The following is a 21,830-nucleotide window of genomic DNA, read 5'->3' as shown; positions in this document are numbered from 1 at the left end:
AAAAAACTGGTGTAGGCAGCTACTCTCTCCACATTTACTGGCTCTGAATTCAGCCTCAGTGTTGTCTTATAGCACTTCAACATAACACCCCAACTCCTGTTTTCATTGCCCTGATTTATGAAGGCTAATGTGCTAAAAGTTCTCTTTACAACCTTTTCTACCTGTGACACCAATTTCAAGGAATTATGGATCTCTATTTCCAGATATCTTTGTTCTACTGCATAGCTCAGTTTCCTAATGTTCAATGTACATCTCCTACCTTAATTTGTTTTGCCAAATGGCAAAAACTCACACTTGTCTGCATTGATTTCCATCTGTCATTTTTCAGACCATTTTTCCAGCTAGTCCAGATCCTCCCGCAAAATTTGATAGCCTTCCTACTGTCCACTACACCCTGAATCTCGGTGTCATATACCAAGTTTAAGGTGAGAGGGAAGAAATTTAATCGGAGCCCAAGGGGCAACTATTTCACCCTAAGAGTGGTCAGTACCTGGAATGAACTGCCAAAGCAAGAGGTCGAAGAAGGTACTTGGCTAGGAAAGTTGAAAGGGATATGCGCCAAATGCAGGCAAATGGGAATCTTGGTCAGCACAGAACAGTTGAGCCAAAGAGCTAGTTTCCATGCTGTACGACTCTGACTCCAGATGAGGGCCAAGGCATGAAGGGCATGGACCGGATGCTGGTAAGTGAGCTATGTATAGATAGGTACTCAAGTTCAAGTTTATTGTCATTCAACCATACACATATATACAGCTAAACAAAACAATGTTCCTCTGGGACCAAGGTGTAAATTAATATGTACATCAAATACCATCACTGATCTCATAACCTCTAATCTAAGAACTCATGCTCAGATTTCGTTTCCTTCTCCAAAGGAAACTTCCAAAGCAGCTCCATAATACTGAGGACAGACATGCCTCCTGGCAAAGCACATCATTCATCCACCTAAACTGTTAACACATCATCCATGAGCTTATGCTTCAATAAAATTGCCAAAGTGCCTCCTAGTATAAAACAGAAGGACATAGGAACATTACTACACCTACCGTTAACTCCAAGATACACCAACCGAGGTAGACAGATATTGCTGTTTCTTCATCATCATTTAGACAAAGCACTTGAAAAAACCCCTACATAATCGGAATGAAGCAGGCTGCTGTGATTCTAGCGTTTTGAGTGAATTTGAATCAGTCAAGAAATGACTCCAGTGATTCCCATATCTCAAGGATCATTTACAAAAGCTGTAGTTACACTACATGTTCGTAACTAAATTATTGGATGCAGTTCTGTTCACCCCATTATAGGAAGGACAGGGAGACTTTGGAGAGGACACTGGAGAGGTCTATCAGGATGCTATCTGGATTAGAGTGTCGGACCCATAAGAGATTCAACACATTTGGGTTGTTTTCTCTAAACGAGCAGAGGCTGAGGGGGGATCTGATAGAAATTCTTTCGCCCAGGGTAGAAATATCAAGTAGTAAAGGATATGAATTTCAGTGTGAGGTTTAAAGGAGATGTGCGGGCAAGTTTTTTCACAGAGTGTAAGTGGTGGGTGCCTGGAACGGGCAGCCGGAGGAGTGATGAAGGAGGTGCAATATTGGCATATAAGAGGCTGTTATATGAATAAGCAGAGAATGAAGGGATATGGATCATGTAGAGGCAGAAGGGGTTTATCTTAATTCAATATCATTTTCAGCACAATTTCATGGACCCTATTACATGCTCCAGGTCCTGCGTGCTTTGTTCTATGTTCCAAAATGCTAGAAATGTATTAAAGTGTGGCATGGTAAAATGAAACAACATTTTAATACTAACATTAATATTTGAAACAGCAGCAAAAAATAGTGATTTTACAATTTATGTAAGAATAAAAATCATAAACATAATTTTCAAAATTGCCACCTCATGCACAGAGCAACAACCTAACAACAAGTACATCATGGATAACTATTATTTATGTACAGATATTTTACCAACTTCCAGGGAGCCCAGTTAAAAGAGTTTGATTTAAGTAGCTTTGCTCTATCATTACAAAATTATAACTGCTTAACTATCAAAATGCATGGAGCTGCATGAAGCTGGTTGTAACTAAATTCACCTAGGTAAATTGTGCTTTTTTAAAGTTTCAGCATTTTTATAATCAAAAAATCCTAGAAATTAATCTGGGCTAATCAAAAAATAAAACATTATTGCATAATCACAGAATTAAATGATTCTAAGCACAATTCAAAGCAACACCATTAGATATAGGAGCATAATTAGGCCATTTGGCCCATCAAGTCTGCTGTCATCCAATATTCGCTGATTTATTATCCCTCTAAATCCCATTCCCCTGCCTTCTCTCCATAACCTTTAATGCCCTGACCTATCAACAACCGATAAAACTCTGAATTAAATATTCAATGACTTTGCCTCCACAGCAGTCTGTGACAATGAATTCTAAAGATTCACTCTTATTTGGCTAAAGAAATTGCTCCTCATCTCTGTTCTAAATGGATGTCCTTCTATTCTGAGGCTGTGCGTTCTGATCCTAGACTCATCAACTGTAGGTAACATCCTCCCAACATCCACTCTATCCAGATGGTTTAATATTCATTAGGTTGCAATGAGATACCCCCTCATTCTTCGAAACTCCAGTGAGTACAGGCGCACAGCCATCAAATGCTCTTCATGTGCTAACCCTTTCATTCCCAGAATCATTATCCTGAACCTCCCCGGGAGCCACTCCAATGCCAGCACATCTTTTCTTAGATGAGAGGCCCAGAACTGCTCACAATACTCCGTGCAGTCCGAACAATGCCTTATAAAGCCTGAGCATCCTTGCTGTTATATTTTACTCCTCTCGAGATGAATGCTAACATTACATTTACCTTCCTTATCACCAACTCAACCTGCAAGTTAAACTTTAGAACATAGAATAGTACAGCACAGTACAGGCCCTTTGGTCCACATTGTTGTGCCGACCCTCAAACCCTGCCTCCCACATACCTCCCCCCCACCTTAAATTCCTCCATATACCTGTCTTGTAGTTTCTTAAATTTCACTAGTGTATCTGCCTCCACCACTGACTCAGGCAGTGTATTCCACGCACCAACCACTCTCTGAGTAAAAAACCTTCCTCTAATGTCCCCCTTGAACTTCCCACCCCTTACCTTAAAGCCATGTCCCCATGTATTGAGCAGTGGTGCCCTGGGGAAGAGGCGCAGGCTATTCACTCTATCTATTCCTCTTAATATCTTGTATACCTCTATCATGTCTCCTCTCATCCTCCTTCTTTCCAAAGAGTAAAGCCCTAGCTCCCTTAATCTCTGATCATAATACATACTCTCTAAACCAGGCAGCATCCTGGTAAATCTCCTCTGTACCCTTTCCAATGCTTCCATATCCTTCCTATAGTGAGGCGACCAGAACAGGACACAGTACTCCAAGTGTGGCCTAACCAGAGTTTTATAGAGCTGCATCATTACCTCACGACTCTTAAACTCTATCCCTTGACTTATGAAGGCTAACACCCCATAAGCTTTCTTAACTATGAGGCAACTTTCAGGGATCTGTGGACATGTACTCCCAGATCCCTCTGCTCCTCCACACTACCAAGTATCCTGCCATTTACTTTGTACTCTGCCTTGGAGTTTGTCCTTCCAAAGTGTACCACCTCACACTTCTCCAGGTTGAACTCCATCTGCCACTTCTCAGCCCACTTCTGGAACCTATCAATGTCTCTCTGCAAACTTCGACAATCCTCTACACTACCTACAACACCACCAACCTTTGTGTCATCTGCAAACTTGCCAACCCACCCTTCTACCCCCACATCCAGGTCATTAATAAAAATCACAAAAAGTAGAGGTCCCAGAACCGATCCTTGTGGGACACCACTAGTCACAACCCTCCAATCCGAATGTACTCCCTTCACCATGACCCTCTGCCTTCTGCAGGCAAGCCAATTCTGAATCCACCTGGCCAAACTTCCCTGGATCCCATGCCTACTGACTTTCTGAATAAGCCTACCATGTGGAACCTTGTCAAATGCCTTACTAAAATCCATATAGATCACATCCACTGCACTACCCTCACCTCCTCAAAGAACTCTATCAGGCTGGTTAGACACGATCTGCCCTTCACAAAGCCATGCTGACAGTCTCTGATCAGACCATGATTCTCTAAATGCCCAGAGATCCTATCTCTAAGAAACTTTTCCAACAGCTTTTCCACCACAGACGTAAGGTTCACTGGTCTATAACTACCCAGACTATCCCTACTACCTTTTTTGAACCAGGTTCAACGTTCGACTTCCTCCAACCCTCCGGTACCATTCCTGTAGACAATGAGGACATAAAGATCCTAGCCAGAGGCTCAGCAATCTCTTCCCTCGACTCGTGGAGCAGCCTGGGGAATATTCCATCAGGCCCCGGGGACTTATCCATCCTAATGTATTTTAATAACTCCAACACCTCCTCTCCCTTAATATCAACATGCTCCAAAACATCAACCTCATTCATATTGCCCTCACAGTCTTCAAGTTCCCTCTCATTAGTGAATACCGAAGAGAAGTATTCAGTGAGGACCTCGCTCACTTCGACAGCCTCCAGGCACATCTTCCTACCTTTATCTCTGATCGGTCTTACCTTCACTCCTGTCATCCTTTTGTTCTTCGCATAATTGAAGAATGCCTTGGAGTTTTCCTTTACCGTACTCTCCAAGGCCTTCTCATGCGCCCTTCTTGCTCTTCTCAGCCCTTTCTTAAGCTCCTTTCTTGCTACCCTATATTCCTCAATAGACCCATCTGATCCTTGTTTCCTAAACCTCATGTATGCTGCCTTCTTCCTCCTGACTAGATTTTCCACCTCACTTGTCACCCATGGTTACTTCACCCTACCATTCTTTATCTTCCTCAGCGGGACAAATTTATCCCTAACATCCTGCAGGTGATCTCTAAATATCGACCACATTTCCATAGTACATTTTCCTGCAAAAACATCATCCCAATTCACACCCGCAAGTTCTAGCCTTATAGTCTCATAATTTGCCTTTCCCCAATTAAAAATTTTCCTGTCCTCTCTGATTCTATCCTTTTCCATGATAATGCTAAAGGCCAGGGAGCGGTGGTCACTGTCCCCCAGATGCTCACCCACTGAGAGATCTGTGACCTGAACCAGTTCATTACCTAATACTAGATCTAGTATGGCAATCCCCCTAGTCGGCCTGTCAACATACTGTGACAGGAATCTGTCCTGGACATACCTAACAAACTCTGCCCCGTCCAAACCCTTGGAACTAATCAGGTGCCAATCAATATTAGAGAAGTTAAAGTCACCCATGATAACAACCCAGTTATTTTTGCACCTTTCCAAAATCTGCCTCCCAATCTGCTCCTCTGTATCTCTGCTGCTACCAGGGGGCCTATAGAATACTCCCACTAGAGTAACTGCTCCCTTCCTGTTCCTGACTTCCACCCATACTGACTCAAAAGAGGATCCTGCTACATTACCCACCCTTTCTGTAACTGTAATAGTATCCCTGACCAGTAGTGCCACCCCCTCCCCTTTCCCCCCCTCTCTATCCCTTTTAAAGCACTGAAATCCAGGAATATCAAGAATCCATTCCTGCCCTGGTGCCAGCCAATTCTCCGTAATGGCCACTACATCATAATTCCATGTATATATCCAAGCTCTCAGTTCATCACCTTTGTTCCTGATGCTTTTTGCATTGAAGTACACGCACTTTAGCCCTTCTACCTTACTGTCTTTACACCCTTTAGTCTGCTTCTCTTTCCTCAAAGCCTCTCTATATGTTAGATCAGGCTTTACTCCATGCACTTCTTTCACTGCTCTATCGCTCCAGATCCCACCCCCCTTGCAAATTAGTTTAAACCCTCCTGAACCATGCTAGCAAACCTACCTGCAAGGATATTGCTCCCCCTCGAGTTCAGGTGCAACCCATCCAATCTGTACAGGTCCCACCTTTCCCAGAAGAGATCCCAATGATCCAAAAATCTAAAACCCTGCCCCCTGCACCAACTCCTCAGCCACGCATTCAACTGCCATCTCCTCCAATTCTTACCATCACTATCACGCAGCACTGGCAGCAATCCTGAGAACGCCACCCTTGAGGTCCTGTTCTTCAGCCTTCTGCCTAGTTCCCGAAACTCACACTTCAGGGCCTCATCCCTCTTCCTGCCTATGTCGTTGGTCCCAACATGTATCACGACTTCTGGTTGCTTTCCCTCTGGTACCAGGATGTTGTGCACCCGGTTAGAGACATCCTGGACCCTGGCACCCGGGAGGCAACAAACCATGCGGGTGTCCTTCTCTCGTCCACAAAATCTCCTGTCTGCTCCCCTGACTATAGAGTCTCCAATGACGACAGCTCTCCTCTTCTCCGTCCCACCCTTCTGCACCACAGGGTCAGACTCAGTTCCAGAGGCCCTGCCACCGTGGCTCACACCTGGTCGGTCGTCCCTGCCAACACCATCCAGGACGGTAAACTTATTATTCAGGGGAATGGCTACAGGGGTGCTCTGCACTACCTGTCTGCTCACCTTCACTTTCCCCCCTCTGACTGTCACCCAACGACCTGCTTCCGACAGCCTAGGTGTGACTACCTTCCTGTAGCTCTCATCTATGACTGCCTCATTCTCCCTTACGAGTTGAAGGTCATCCAGCTGCTGCTCCAGATTCCTTACATGGTCTTCCAGATTGCCCAGCCGCATGCACTTCTGGCAGATGTGAACCTGTGGGAGAGGGGAGCTCCCCCACAACTGCCACATCTCACATGAAAGGCACATCACCGTCTCAGGAGGCATTGTAGAGACTAACTGGGAACAAGCTTGTCCTCTGCCTCTTCTCAAAGAAGCCTCTTGAGTCAAAGTCTCAAAGCTCCACTCCTTCACTGGCCCACTCACTCACTGGTCGCTTTCCAATTTTTTAGGGAATAGTGAACAGCACACCCAAGTCCCTAGCACCTCTGATTTTTGAATTGCCTTGTGCTTAGAAAATTGTCTAGACCTTTATTTCTTCTACCAAAGTGCACGACCATGCACATCCCTACACTATATTCTATCTGCCACATTTTGTCCAATCTCCCAATCTGTCTAAGTCATTCTGCGGACTTCTTGCTTCTTCAACACTACCTGCCTCTCTACCTATTTACTTATCATTTGCAAACTTGTCCACAAAGCCATCAATCCATCATCCAAATCATTGACCTGTAACAAGAAAGAAATGGTCCCAACACCACCCCTGTGGAACACCATTCATCACCGGCAGCCAGCCAGAAAAGGTCCCCTTAACCTGCCTATCAGTCTTCAATCCATGTTAGTATCTCTGCTGTGATACCATGGATTCTTACCTTGATAAGCAGCCACATGTGTGGCACACTTTCAAAGGCCTTCTGAAAATCCTAATAAACAACATCCACTGGCCCACATTTGACTAACCTGCCTATTATTTCCTCAAGGATTTCCAACAGAATTATCAGGCAAGATTTTCACTTAAGGAAACCTAGCTGACTTTGGCCTACATTATTATATGCCTCCAAGTACATAAAAACCTCATTCTTAATAATGGAACTTAACATCTTCCCAGCTAGTGAAGTCAGGTTAACCTGCCCATAATTTCCTTTCTTCTGCTTTCCTCCCTTCTTAAAGTGCAGAGTGACATTTGCAATTTTCCATTCCTCTGGAACCTTTACAGAATTAATTCTTGAAAGATTATTATTAATGCCTCCACAATCTCTTCAGCTACCTTTCAGAATCCTGAGGTGTAGTCTATCTGATCCAGGTGACCTATCGACTTTCAGACCTTACAGCTTCCCAAGGACTCTCTCCTTAGTAATAGCAACTACACTCACTTCCTCCCCCTGACACACTCAAATTTTTGGCATGCTTTTAGTGTCTTCCACAGTGAAGACTGATGCAAAATACTTATTAAGTTTGTCTGGCATTGGTTTGTCCCCCATAACTACCTCTCCAGAACATTTGCAGTGGTCTGATATCCACTGTAGCCTCTATTTTACTCTTTATATATCTGAAAACCCTTTTGGTATCCCATTATATTATTGGCTACCTTACCTTCATATTTCAGCTTTTCTATCCCTATGGCTTTTTTATTTGCCTTCTGTTAGTTTTTAAAAGCTTCCTAATCCTCTAACTTCCCACTATTATATGCTCTCCCCTTTTTTTATGCTGTCTAAAGTTCAGAAGATGTACATTTATGTAGATGACTTGTAAGAAGCCCCAAATATAAGCTATGGTTCACCAACACCATCTTGCTAGATCACTTTGACTTCCCTTGTCAGCCATGTGTGTCTCATCCTCTCTTTAGAATACTTCTTCACCCTTGGGATGTATCTATCCTGCACTTTCCAAATTGCCTCTAGAAACTCCAGCTATTGCTGTTGTGCCATCATACCTGCTAGTGTCTCCTTTCAATCTACTTTAGCCGGCTCCTCTCTCATGTCTCTGTAATTCCCTTTAATTCACTGGAATACTGAAACATCTGTTTTTATCTTCTCTCTCTCAAGCTACAGGGTGAATTCTATCATATTATGATCACTGACTCCTAAGGGTCCTCTTCCCTTAAGCTCCCTAATCAAATCTGGTTCATTACACAACACCTCATCTAGAATTGCCTTTCCACTAGTGGGCTCAACCACAAACTGCTTTAAAATCCATTTCGTTAGTATTCTACAGCTTTTCTCTCTTGGGATGCAGCACCAACCTGATTTTCTCAGTCTACCTGCTTATTGAAATCTCCCGTGACAAACACAACATTATCCTTTTTACATGTTGTTTTCTATCTCTTGCTGTAATTTGTATCTCACATCCTGGCTACTTTTTGAAGGCCTCTGTATAACTCCCATCAAGGTCTTTTCACTCTTTCAGTTTCTTGACTGTACCCACAAGGATTCTTATCCTATGTCACCTCTCATCTAAGGATGTGAACAGAAAAATATTTGGATATAAATTTCATTTTTTTACCAACAGAATCCCTCTCTATACCTGTCTATCCTTTTTATATAATGTGTACCTTTGGATGTTAAGCTTCCAACTATGATCTTCTTTCAGCCATGACTCAGTGCTGCCTACATCATATCGTCAAATCTTTAACTGTGCTTGAACATCATCTGCTTTATTCCATCTACTACATGTATTCTACTCAAACGCCTTCAGTCCTGTATTCATCACGCTTTTTGATTTTGTCCCCCTGGTTACACCTCAGCTTGTCCCACTAACTGCAATTCTTCCCTGTCATTTGACTGTCCCTCCTTCCAATCTCACTAGACACTGCATCTACTTGTATACCAACTGACCCATCCTCAGCCAGGCAGAGCTCCCATCCAGAGTGATAGGTTGAAGTGATAGGGCGAAGTTAAAGCCAATCTTTTATAAGATGTGAACGTATTTCTGTGCATGATGATGTATTCTAGCAATGATCTCGTGGCTTTTGCCTTCCTCAAATGACATCAACAACCCCAAAATTTAGATCTGGTGAGGTATTACAAGGGAATTGAAGTTCTTCCTGAATGCCCTCTACTGTATGCCACTTGAAGATTCCCAATTCAGTCAGCTGAACCTAATGGACTTCTGAAGTACAACAGAGAACAACAAACTGTCCTCTATAACATATAACAACAGAAAAAACATGTAATCATTTTGTGGCATGGCTTAGGAGAGGTGTGACCCTGACTTTCACTTTAAAAGCAGTACAAACTCTTATATTGGCCTTTTGAGTATTCAGAGATATCTGCGAGAATTGTAACAGCATGCTGATTCATACACAGAAGAGATTCTGAAGGTGTTGGAAATCCAGAGCAATATACATGGAGTCACAGCTGAGAATCCGGCCCTTCATATCAACTGGTCCATGAAGACAATGGTGCTTAACAAGCTATTCCCACTTGCCCACATTTTGCCCATATCCCTTTAAACATTTCCTACCCATTAACTTACCCAAATGCCTTTTGAACGTTGTTACTCTACCGACCTCAACCGTTCTCTCTGGCAGCTCCTTCTGTAAAATCAACCTCTTCCATGCGATTGGAGTTGCTGTTTAATTTCGAGTGGTCAAATGGAAGCAGAGTATATTTAAAATGGAGTTTGATAGGTTCTTAATTAGTAAGAGTGTCAAATGTGATGTTGAGAAGTCAGGAAAATGAGATTGAGAGCAAAAATAAATCAGCCGTGATCAAATGGCGTTGTGGACTCGCCAGGGATGGGGTTCCTCTTGTCCTCACCTACTACCCCACCAGCCTGCACGTATAGCACATAATTCCCTGAAGCATCTGCCATCTACAACAGGTTCCCACCACCAAGCACATCTTTCCCTCGCCCCAACTTTCTGCATTTTGCAGGAATCGCTTCCTATGTGACTCCCTTGTCCATTCATCCCTCTCCACTGATCTCTCTCCTGGTACTTATCCTTGCAAGCAGAACAAGTGCTACACCTGTCCCTACACCTCCTCCCACACTACTGTTTGGGGCCCCAAACAGTCCTTCCAGGTGATGTGACACATCACCCGTGAATCTGTTGGGGTCATCTATTGAATCCAGTGCTCCCGGGGTTGCCTCTTGTATAACAGTGAGACCTGACATAGACTGGGAGCCTGCTTCACTGAACACCTTCACTCTATCCGCCAGAAAAAACAGGATTTCCCAGAGGCCACCCATTTTAATTCCACTCCCCATTCCCATTCCAATATGTCCATCCGTGGCTTCCTCCACTGACGTGATGAGACCACATTCAGGTTGGAGGAGCAACACCTTATATTCTGTCTGGGTAGCCTCCAACCTGATGGCATGAACATCTATTTCTCGAACTTCTGGTAATAGCCCCTTCCTATTCCCCATCCCTTTTTCCCTCTCTCAACTTATCTCCTTGCCTGCTCACCGCCTCCCTTTGGTGCTCCTCCTCCTTTTTCTTTCTTCTATGGCTTTCTGTCATTAGATTCCCCCTTCTTCAACCCTGTATCTCTTTCACCAATCAAATTCCCAGCTCTTTACTTCACCCCTTCCTCTCCCAGTTTCACCTATCACCTTGTGCCTCTTCCTCCCCTCCTTCCCACCTTCTAACTCTGACTCCTCATCTTTTTTTCTCCAATCCTGCTGAAGGGTCTCAGCCCAAAATGTTGACTGCACTCTCTTGCTTAGATGCTACCTGGCCTGCTGAGTTCCTTCAGCGTTTGTGTGTGTTGTCTGCAGATTTTCTCTTGTTCAGTTCCCCTTCACCACCACCATTCTCTGTGTGGCATATCTGGTCCACATGCCCAACAATTTCTGTTTCAGCTCCTCTCCCTGAGTCCTAACTTAAGGTGTTGTCATTCGTTCCAGCTCTGCCTGCCTCTTTGTTAACTGTTCACATTCTAAGCCTTCCCTGGTTCTGCTCCCCAACTCTTACTGCACTGCATTGACGATGATAGTATTGGTTCTGCTTCATGCACCTACGCTGAACTCGTCAATTTCATGAACTTTGTCTCCAACTTGCACCCTGCCCTTAATTTCACTTTGTCCATTTTTGACACCTCTCTCCCTTTTCTCAAACACTCTGTTTCCAACTCTGGAAACAAGCTGTCTATCAATATCTTTTATGAACCCATTGATTCCCACAGCTATCTTGACTATAGCTCTCCCCACCCTGTCACCTGTAAAAATACTATTGCCTTTTCTCGATTCCTTCATCTCCGCCACATCTGTTCCCTGAATGAAGCTTTCTTTTCCAGGACATAAGAGATGCCTCCTTCTTCAAAGAATGGGGTTTCCCTTCCTCCACCATAGTTGCTGCCCTCACTCACATCTTCTCCGTTTTCCAGTCATGTGCACTCACCCCATCTTCCCACCTCCTTAACAGGGTTAGAGTGCATCTTGTTCTCAACTGCCACCCAATGAGACTCTGCATCCAACACATTACTGTCTGCAGCTTCTGCCACCTTCAAAGGCACCCTATCACCAAATACAGCTTTACTTCATTCCTGCCTGTGGCCATCAAACTTTACAACTCCTTCCTTGGAGGGTCAGACACCCTGAGCCAATAGGCTGGTCCTGGACTTATTTCCTGGCATAACTTACATATTACTATTTAATTATTTATGGTGCAACTGTAACGAAAACCATTTTCCCCCGGGATCAATAAAGTATGACTATAACTATGATTTCCCTCCCCCCTCACCCTCCACTTACCACAGTGATCTGTCCCTCCATGAAACCCTTCTCCATTCGGCCCCTCGCAATAAACTCTTCCATGGCACTGATCCCTGCAAGTGGCAAGAGTGCTACACCTCCTCCCTCACCTCCAAACTGCCCTTCCAGGTGAGGCAACACTTCACCTGTGAATATTTTGGGGTTGTCTACAGTATCTGGTGCTCCTGATGCAGCCTCTTCAACATAGGTGAGACATGATGTAGATTGTTGAGCAGCTCAGCTCTATCTGCAAAGAGCAGAAATTCCCAGTTGTTATCATTTCAATTCCTATTTGCATTCCCATGGTCATCCATGGCCTCCTCTTTTGCCACAGTGAGGCCACTCACAGGTTGGAGGAACGACACCCTTTATTCCATCCAGGTAGCCTCCAATCTGATGGCATGAACATCAATTTCTCCAGCTTCTGTTTTCTTTCCCCCTCCCCCTTCCTTCTTCCTCATTTCCTCACTCTGACCTCTTATCTCTTCTCCTCACCTGCCTATCACCTCCCCCTTGTGCCACTCCTCCTTCCCTTTCTCCCATGGTCCACTCTCCTCTCCAGCCCTTTGCCTTTCCCACTTATCATTCTCCCAGCTTCCTACTTCTTCCCCTCTTTCACTCACCTGACTTCACCTATCACCTTCTCGCTTGTCCTTTTCCCCTCCCTGACCTTTCTATTCTGTCACCTTTCCCCTTCCTTTCCATTCCTTATGAAGGGTCTCACCCCAAAACATCGAGTGTTTACTCATTTCCATAGATGCTGCCTAACCTGCTGAGTTCCTCCAGCATTTTGTAAGTGTTCTATGGAGTGCTTACCTTCATTGATATGGATATTGAGTATAAGAGTAGGCAAGTCATACTGAAGCTGGTTGAAACTTTAGTCAGAATGCTCTTGGAGTATTGCGTTCAATTCTAGTTGTCACATTCTAGGAAAGAGGGAGAGAATGTGGAAGGGGCGCAGAAAAGTTTTTCCAGGATGCTGCCTTTTAGGTAGACACATAAATATCAAAGGGATGGAGGCATATGGATGATACACAGGAAGAGGACGTTTAGTGTAAGTTAATATAAGGTTTTTTTCATAGAGTAAAAAAGTCATGCAGCAAGGAAACAGGTCTTTTAGCCTCACTGGTCCCTGCAGTGCTGAGAGCATTCACCTTATCTGTGTTCCACATTATTTTAATACAATCTCCTATATTCCAAAGAATGAAAGTCTAGCCTGCTTAATCTGTCTGTATAACTCAGGCCCTCAAGTCATGAGAGCATCCTTGTAAATTTTCTCTGCAGCTATGTGATGTCTGTTCTGGGAACTCTGGACAATAACCAAAGTCAGAAAGACTCTGGACCATAACCAAAGTAAGAAAGAAATACTTTGGACATGATTTGGAACCAGCCATGGACTTGGAGCACAGAGAAATCCTCATATGTCTCAATCACAAACTGTCCATCCAAAAGGATCATAGATCTTCTCTGTCCCAGGGTCTGCGATTCCCATGTTGTTTTCATTATTCCCTCAGAACCGACAAAATTGGAATGGAAGAGAGCCATCCTGGATTATCAGTACCAAGATGAAGATGTCAAAAACAAAACACTAGTGCCTGCATTGCATTCACATTCAAAATAAAGGTTATTGTTGCTCTAAAAAGCCTTAGCTTAGGATCATTAGAGGCAGCCTTTGCACAAAACATGTTAAAATGACATTTAGTTACTTACTGCTGCATTACAGATGTCTCTGAGTGAGGTTAGGAAGCTTTCACTTTTGATAACTCTCACTTGAAAGGGGTAACTAGAAGAGCCCCGAAAGTACAGGACTATAGAGAGGCTCGGGTGCCCTAGTGAACACCTCCATGGCAACATCTTGCCAGAATCATCACTACACGGAAGGCTGTTTCCTGCATTCATTGCTCTTCAAAACTCTGTGTAGACTTCTCTGACACCTTGGGACGATTTTATGAATATTCAACATATCATTAAAATCTCTGACACACTTCTCAAGGAGTAGAGTAAAAAAAACATTCTGACTGGCTGTATCGCAGCATGGTATGGAACCCCAATGAACAGGAACACCGGAGGATACAGTTAGAGTGGCAGAAACAGTCAGCTCCATCACAGGTACCGCTCTTCCCACTGTTGAGGAATGTCTGCAAGAGGCAATGTGTTAGGAAAGTGACGTACAGCATCAAAGACCCCCACCATCTGGGTCATGCTCTCTTCTTGATGCTGCCATCAGGTGGGAAGTACAGGAGCCTGAAGATCCACAAGTCAAGGTTCAACAACAGCTTCTTCCCCACTGCCATCAGGTTATTGAGCCCACCTGATAAACCTTAACACCACCTTGGATTATATATTTTGTCTTTGTCTCAATCTTGCATCAAAATGTCCTTATGTTTACCTTGTTGAGTAAGTTATGTATAATTTATGCTAATTGAAGTTTATGTTAACTTATGTTTATCATATTTATAATGTGTTGTGCTGTTGCTACAAAAATAAGTTTTCATGGCATTCATATCCTGTGTAAATATGCCCATGGCAGCAATACATTTGAAACTTGAAAGATTCTGCAACATTTTCCCATCACTGTATCATGCACTTTCTTTACCAAGACTCCTCAACAACTGAAAGAATCAAATTTGCACGATGATGCAATCCTTTTAAGGTCATTTTTCAATATCACATCTTTTAGGAAAACAGCTTCCTATTTCTCAATAAATAAATACATATCTGAAATCTGACAACCCACTGTTCCCCCAACAAGGAGAATTACAGGAAAAAACTGTTGACATTGTATTAACACTGAAAAAAAATGACACATGAATTTTCAGCCAAATGTATGGCATAGGCAATTAACATTAATGGTATCTCATTCTTTGAGACTTTAATTTTCAAAACTGTAAAATTTATATAGATTTTAATTTTCCTCCATGTCTTGCTTTCTCTTTGTTAATTCAATTTATTTTCATTGCTTTCTATATCTGATTTCACTTTGAATTTATCTGCTTTAATTCACACATTCTTCTCAATCACTGCCCTATTTTAATCACTACCCATCAGTCCAATCAGTAAAAGGAGCTTTTCTCACTTTGGTGTTTTAATGCTTTGTTTCACTCATAGTAGTTTTAGCAGCTCACGCTTTTAGAAACATGGAGAGCCAAAGAAACATTTTGTCATGTACGGACTAATCTAACCACAGCAAGTTAATGCCCAAAATGAGATTGTCCAGTTAATATTTGTCTTTTTTTTTAGCTGCAGTAATAGCTGGATTCTGCCAATAGCAATAAGCTGAAAATTGACCTCAGCAGACAGAATCAATGTCCCTAAGTGATCAAGAAACTGAACTCAGCTTTCTGCTCTCTTTAAAATATTCTAAACGTCACTCACAATCTTCATGAATAAGACCCCAAAGTGCTATCTCCTTTTAGTGCTACAGGTTTAGTTTTAAAATCTATGGACTTTTAATGATTAAATCTACTAATGTGCACCATTACTTGTATTATATATCACCTCTCTAGTTCAGAAGGAATCTTGAAAACCAAAGCTCAAGCTGCAAATGGTACATTGGAGTTATCTCACACCCATCTGCCTGGTTTAGGAAATCGGACTGAAATGCAACACTTTTTGTTAAGTTTCACTGGTTTTAATGAAAGTGGAAGCATATACACCAAATGAAAATGATGCTTTTTCAAACACAAAATAACTTCCTTTAAAATGCTTTGATAATTTATTAACATTGCCAGTTACTACCCATAGAAAATCATTCCAAATTCTAACAAATCTGAATAGAGAAGTTTCTGATTACTCACTTTTCCAGATGTTTACTTTGAGAGAGCAGACTTACATTTCAATTCATCTAATTAACATCTGGATCAAATTGTTCTATAATTCTCTGGTTTTCGTGGAACTCAAACATAATTATGCAAGCCTTTCCTTAAAGCTCAATGTCTCAGCTGAAAGACAGTTCCAGCAGGATTAAGGACCCTAAGAGAATTGAAGTGTGAAATTTTATAGTGTGAAAATTAATGAAGTATGCCCTGAACAAAAGAATATACTTTACAAGTTGTGCAGTTTTTACTTTTTCTTAAATATTCTAAAATCTATTAACCAATTTACTGTGGGGAAAGTGAAATTGTTTCAAGAGCAATGCTGATTGGGAGAATCTGATATTTCAGAACTTCCTAAGTGTGTGCAAATCTGGTCTGCTGCCAATTGTTTCTTTGTCTCATCACCCAGCTGCATCTTGCTGAGCAACACACACAAAATGCAGGAGGAGCTCAGCAGGCCAAGGAGCATCTATGGAAAAGAGTACAGTCAACATTTCGGGCCGACACCTTTCATCGGTCCTGATGTACTTTTTTCCATAGACGCTGCCTGGCCTGCTGAGTTCCTCCAGCATTTTGTGTGTGTTGCTTGGATTTCCAGCATCTTCTCTTGTTTGTGATTTTACATCTTGCAAGGAAACTAAAGCTGGATTATTGTGTTATTTCAGCACAAGTATTCAGGTTGAATTAGCAATATTCTAAACTTCTGCCATCAAAATGTTGCAGGTTAGTACTTATTAATTATTGACAAAATTTTATTGATGACATCATCCTTAACTGTCATTTACATTGTGATGTTCAGGCAAACAAAATTCTTTTAAAATCTAAATGAAAAATGAAAAAAAGATTTTATGAGGTTCATCAGCTATCTGAGCAGAAACAAAGTTTGTTTTCTGCTAAATGGCAGATAAGTACAAACTCCCAAATTAGCAGACCCTCGGCTTCATCTCATTAGAGGTTGAATAGCTGCAGTTTAGACCCAATTTAATTATGTACTCTGGCACCCTTGTTGTTGATTGGGAGACCAAGTGGTAAATTAGATAGCCAACGTCTGTCAGAATACAATAAAAAGCTTGACAGCGTCATGAAAGGGATAGTGAATATAGATTATTTTGCAAACATAATCTACTTCTTTAGCAAAAGAAATATTGCTAATTATAATGCTGAAAGTCATATATTTTCTTTTGGTATTTTTAAGCATTTCCTTGTAGTGCAAATAGAAATGAATGCAAGAAACGTATGCGTAATTTTCTGAATTCACCATGGTAACCATATTGGAAGGCATGATGCAAAATCAAGCAACATAAAAATATTATGTAACTGGAGGAAGTGAGGCAGTGCAAAAAATGTAGGTTTATCATTTGTGACACAGTGAAAAAAATTGTCATTACATAACTACCTTTGCATTTTTAGAAATAAATTTCAAGAGCTGCCTTTAGAGTACATATATAAATATTCATGTGATAGAGATATCAACCGCCATCCACACACAAGCTGATCTGTTCAATCTCGTGTTTCTCTCTTAGCTAATGCTCATTTTTCTCTGGTTACAAACATACAATCTACCTAGCGAGAAGCATTTGAAAGTGTGTGGATAAAAGACAGTGAGCTGGATTGGACAAATATCCAAATGAACTTTAATGACAGGTACGGCAAACTATGGAATTAGGATACTCTGACAAACATATTCTCATTCCAAATTATGAAAGAAGAAAAGACAATTCCAGCTACCCTTTCTGTGATACAGTACACAAGTTATTCTGTTCTGATCATGACTTAGAGTTGATTTAACCTGCTCAGGGAGTTGCTGAACTGCTAGAAACACCTCCAAGAAGGAAAATCTGTTGCCTCCTTGAGAAGCAATCAGGTTAAATGCTGCAGGTTATTGATCCAATAATCCAATCCTGCACAGTCGTATTCCACAGATACTTTTGTAGGCCTAATAGGATTCATAACATAACCTTCCTTGTAGCACTTGCTCATCTTTACCAGTATATCAATTATAAAATGGGTTGTCCGTAGGCCAGCAACCCCACGAGAAAAAATATATTCACAATTTAATCTTTGCTCCTCCATGTCCAATCGCATTTATCTATTACTTAAAATATCTACCTCTTAAGCTAAACTCTCACACAGCATTCTGGGATAAATTAGCAAATATTTCTCAGCATATAAAAGGAATCATTCAAACCAGTCAGCTTCATTTCTGCTGTATCTTTCTAAGTTGTTAAAGTACTTCAGTACAACAAAACACGTTAAATACGAGTAGCGCTGACAGGATGTGTTGGCTGGTATTCCAGAACAAAAGCAATAATAGTCACTATGGGATTCTGCTGCTAATCAATACTCTTCTTTAACAATGTATGAGATGCTGGATCAGCTAATATAATTTATCTTCAGATTTATAGGAACATGAATAACTTCCAACTTCTGAAATATCTTGATTAACAAAGAAGTACATTTATCAAAGGCTTCAGAGTATAAAATATAGAACATAGAACAGAGAACAGTACAGCACAGGAACTGGCTCTTCGGCCCATGATGTTGTGCTGAACCAATTAAATTAGTAATCAAATAGCTAACTAATTTCTTCTGCCTACACAATGTCCATATCCTTCCTTTTTCCTCACATTCATGTGCCTATCTAGATGTCTCTTATATAATACATTTTTTCAGGATTCTTGTCATTGATCCTATTATTTTGGAAGTTAGAAAAAATATTTATTACCAATGCGTTAACCTTTGAATAGCATTCTTATTTCTACATTAGCTTCATTAGTTTTATCTTTCTATTGTGCAGTAATAGTCACCTGAAAATAAATTGCGGGGACAGAATTTAAATTGACCATTTTATATAATGTCAGAATTATTAAGGCACAGGAGAAGGCCAGAGAGACTATTGAATTTATGCTAACTCCCAGTGAGTGAACAATTCCCAAACTCATTCACTTCAAGGAAAACCTACAAATGTGAGAACGAAATTAATAGTCTCCTTTCAAATCTGGACAATCAATAACACGTCTGCATTGACTTAATTTCAAATTAGGCTATTGTAATATTCTTTAAAACAAGGGAAAATATACATTAAGGTATCAACCATGCCTTAAGAGTTGTGAATATATTCGATGCAACTACAATAGTGTCGTAAAATCATATTGCAATATAGCACCGATACAGGCCATTCAACCCTATGAGTCCATGCTGACCAGCTAGTCCCATTTTCCTGCATTAGACCCATATACGTCTAAGACCCTCCATGTACTTATGCAAGTGCTTCTTAAATGATGCTATTTTATCTGCCTCAGCCACTTTCTCTGGCAGCTCATTCCATATACTCACCACGCTAAGGATGCTCCTCAGGACCCTGTTAAACCTTTCCCTTTTCACAATAAACCTATGCTCCCTAATTTTGCACTTCCCTCTTCTGGGAAAAACTGTGAATGTAAACTGTTTATTTGTCTCGATAAATATGTAGACTTTTAATGTGGATATTCACTGCAAGAAGTCCAAGCTCCTGGCTTGAGGAACATACATAAATAGCTTTGTGGGCTGATGTATGTTTTCCGTAAGTGAAAACATTAACTAATTTTACACATCTTTGAAGAGAAAAGATTCTGAAATGTTAGAGATTGATTGCTACCATCAGTACAGAGATCTTAACAAAATGCAGCACCATCCTCTTCCCCGTCCCACCCTGCAGATTATTTTGCTTATTCTGTAGATTGAGTGGCACTGTCAATGTGCATCCATAAGGAGTTGGGTTGTAACATCCCTGCTGTCACTTGGATCTGGACTTACTTCCTTAACCATAGTGTGTGGCTAACTTTTAAACTGATGTTTCCATTTCATCTTCCCCCAATACCATTAAACTGGCAGTAACTGAGATGTAAATGCCTTATGTCATCTGTCAATGTGGGCTCAATTGTGTTCAATGGAAACCTCAAAAAGAACAAATTGCTAATAAAACCACTGCAGGTTTTCAGAACGTACATGAGCATACAGCACAAATTGGCAGTTCGAGTAACACTTCCAAAAGATTGCAATGAAAATGCAAAGGCAACTACTTCCTCGGCACTTTATTATTTCAAGGATGGACAGGAGTTAATAAAATGGTATAATAACAAAACGAGCACTTCATTCTGTAGGATTAATATGAAATTCGAAGTTCATATCTGAGGAACTGTAATGATGACTAACCTTTAAACTGCCAAGATGCACAATTTATATTTTGTGTTGAATTTTCTTTCGTTATACTTTATAGTATTTGGACAATTGGGTCTCCATGGTGAATATGTAGAATTATGTTCTGTTACTGAGCAACGCAGCATTATTTTCAAACAGTTATGCCATCTCTGGCTAGTGAAGAAAATAACACAACTGTCAGTCATTTCAATTAGAAATGTCATCAAATAAAAACTGAAACATTTGATTATGGCCATGTAGTCAAACAGATAAAGGAGTTCCTCTGCCAGATATTCAGCCATGTCTGCCATTATCCAGTGCTTAGAAACTGAACCACAGCTGCTAATAGCAACTGTGGACCACACTGTGCTATAGCACATTGTAATGATGATAAGTACAAATCTACAGAACAATCCCTATCCTTGGCATGGCATTTTTTGCTTGTACAATATTTCAAAGCATGAGTGCTAACCAAAACCTATAACATGAAAATTTTAATTCATAAATGCAAGGTTGTCACAATTCCTTCCCAAGGAATTTGATTTTAAAACAACAATCTATTATAATACAGCAATACTGAAAAATGAAAGAGTTGCCCAGACTTACCTTCCAAGATAATTTAGTGTACCCCAGTAAAGTCCTAATATTTAGGATTTTCTTGCTGTCACACAGTAACGAGAAACATATTCAGCAGAAAAGAGTGATTGCTTTTTTTTGTAAAATGATCAGACCAGTAATCAAGTGGCATATTTATTCCATCCTCGTGCACTCTACTTTGACTACACTGCTATTCGGACTGCAAAAATACACTATACTGCAGCAGTGTGGTTATCAGAGAATTGCAATGCATGTTCCATATGCAAGGTATGAAGAAAAACCTGGAGCTGAACCTCCTTCCATTATGGAATCTCTGTTTGCTGTATCTTTGTGACAGAGCTCTTATCAAAACAGTAAAAACTGATAGCAGTGCCTCTATTATTGTATCAGATTTTAGGTTAAGAAGGTATTTTGAAGATCCTGCCTTCTATTTTATAACTATTATATTAAATTTCAATACTTGTTTAATCCCCATGAAGATTTCAACCATCTATTGTAGTGACATCATTCATTCTACTTGCCATATATAGCAAACTTCCTCCTCAGTACAATCACTATTGACGACAAACAGCTTTATCACACTGAATCCATTCAGTGGGCAGAAGGGTTGATGAGGTCTCATCAATCAGCAGAAACTGATGCTGATGTAAAATCATGAATCCTGCATAATAACTTAGTGTCTCTAAATAAAAAAAGTCTCACGCTAGCTGGTGTTGAGTGAATGGTTTCGCACTAGTCAGATACATGGAAAATAAACAAACCTAGTGGTGACTTATTGCACATGGAAATCCGACACAGAGGTAAAATGGATTAACTGTTCCTAAACAAACAAGTATCATGGTGTTAGGCTACATTTGAATATATGAAGCACACTACCAAATAGATAAGTAACAACCAGTTGTTCATGTCTGATATTTATATATTGCAATGAAATGCTGGTTACAATGTACATCCATGCATCAAATAAAAACTAAGTGATTTGAGTTCTAAAACTAAAGAGAATTTTGACTGACTGCTGAGGAGAGTTTTCTCAATTCTAGTTCTTGTTTGATGTATTTCTAAGA

General features: G+C 41.0%; 1 protein-coding gene across 5 annotated transcripts in view; it reads right to left on the bottom strand.

Annotated features, from left to right (window-relative positions):
- dlgap2a (discs, large (Drosophila) homolog-associated protein 2a) overlaps positions 1 to 20,953 on the bottom strand; it is a 656,057-nt gene extending 635,104 nt beyond the window's left edge. For all 5 annotated transcript variants that reach the window (XR_010016698.1, XM_063038682.1, XM_063038695.1 and 2 more), the window contains exon 1: positions 20,776 to 20,953. The gene's annotated coding sequence lies outside the window, so the exon portion shown is untranslated. The remainder of the gene's footprint in view (positions 1 to 20,775) is intronic.
- Between the last annotated feature and the right edge of the window lie 877 nt (positions 20,954 to 21,830).

This window comes from Mobula hypostoma, chromosome 2 (genome assembly GCF_963921235.1).
Source record: "Mobula hypostoma chromosome 2, sMobHyp1.1, whole genome shotgun sequence".
Classification (NCBI taxonomy): domain Eukaryota; kingdom Metazoa; phylum Chordata; class Chondrichthyes; order Myliobatiformes; family Myliobatidae; genus Mobula; species Mobula hypostoma.
The sequence above is the reverse complement of the archived record's forward strand: the minus strand, read 5'-3'. Positions and strand labels throughout refer to the sequence as shown.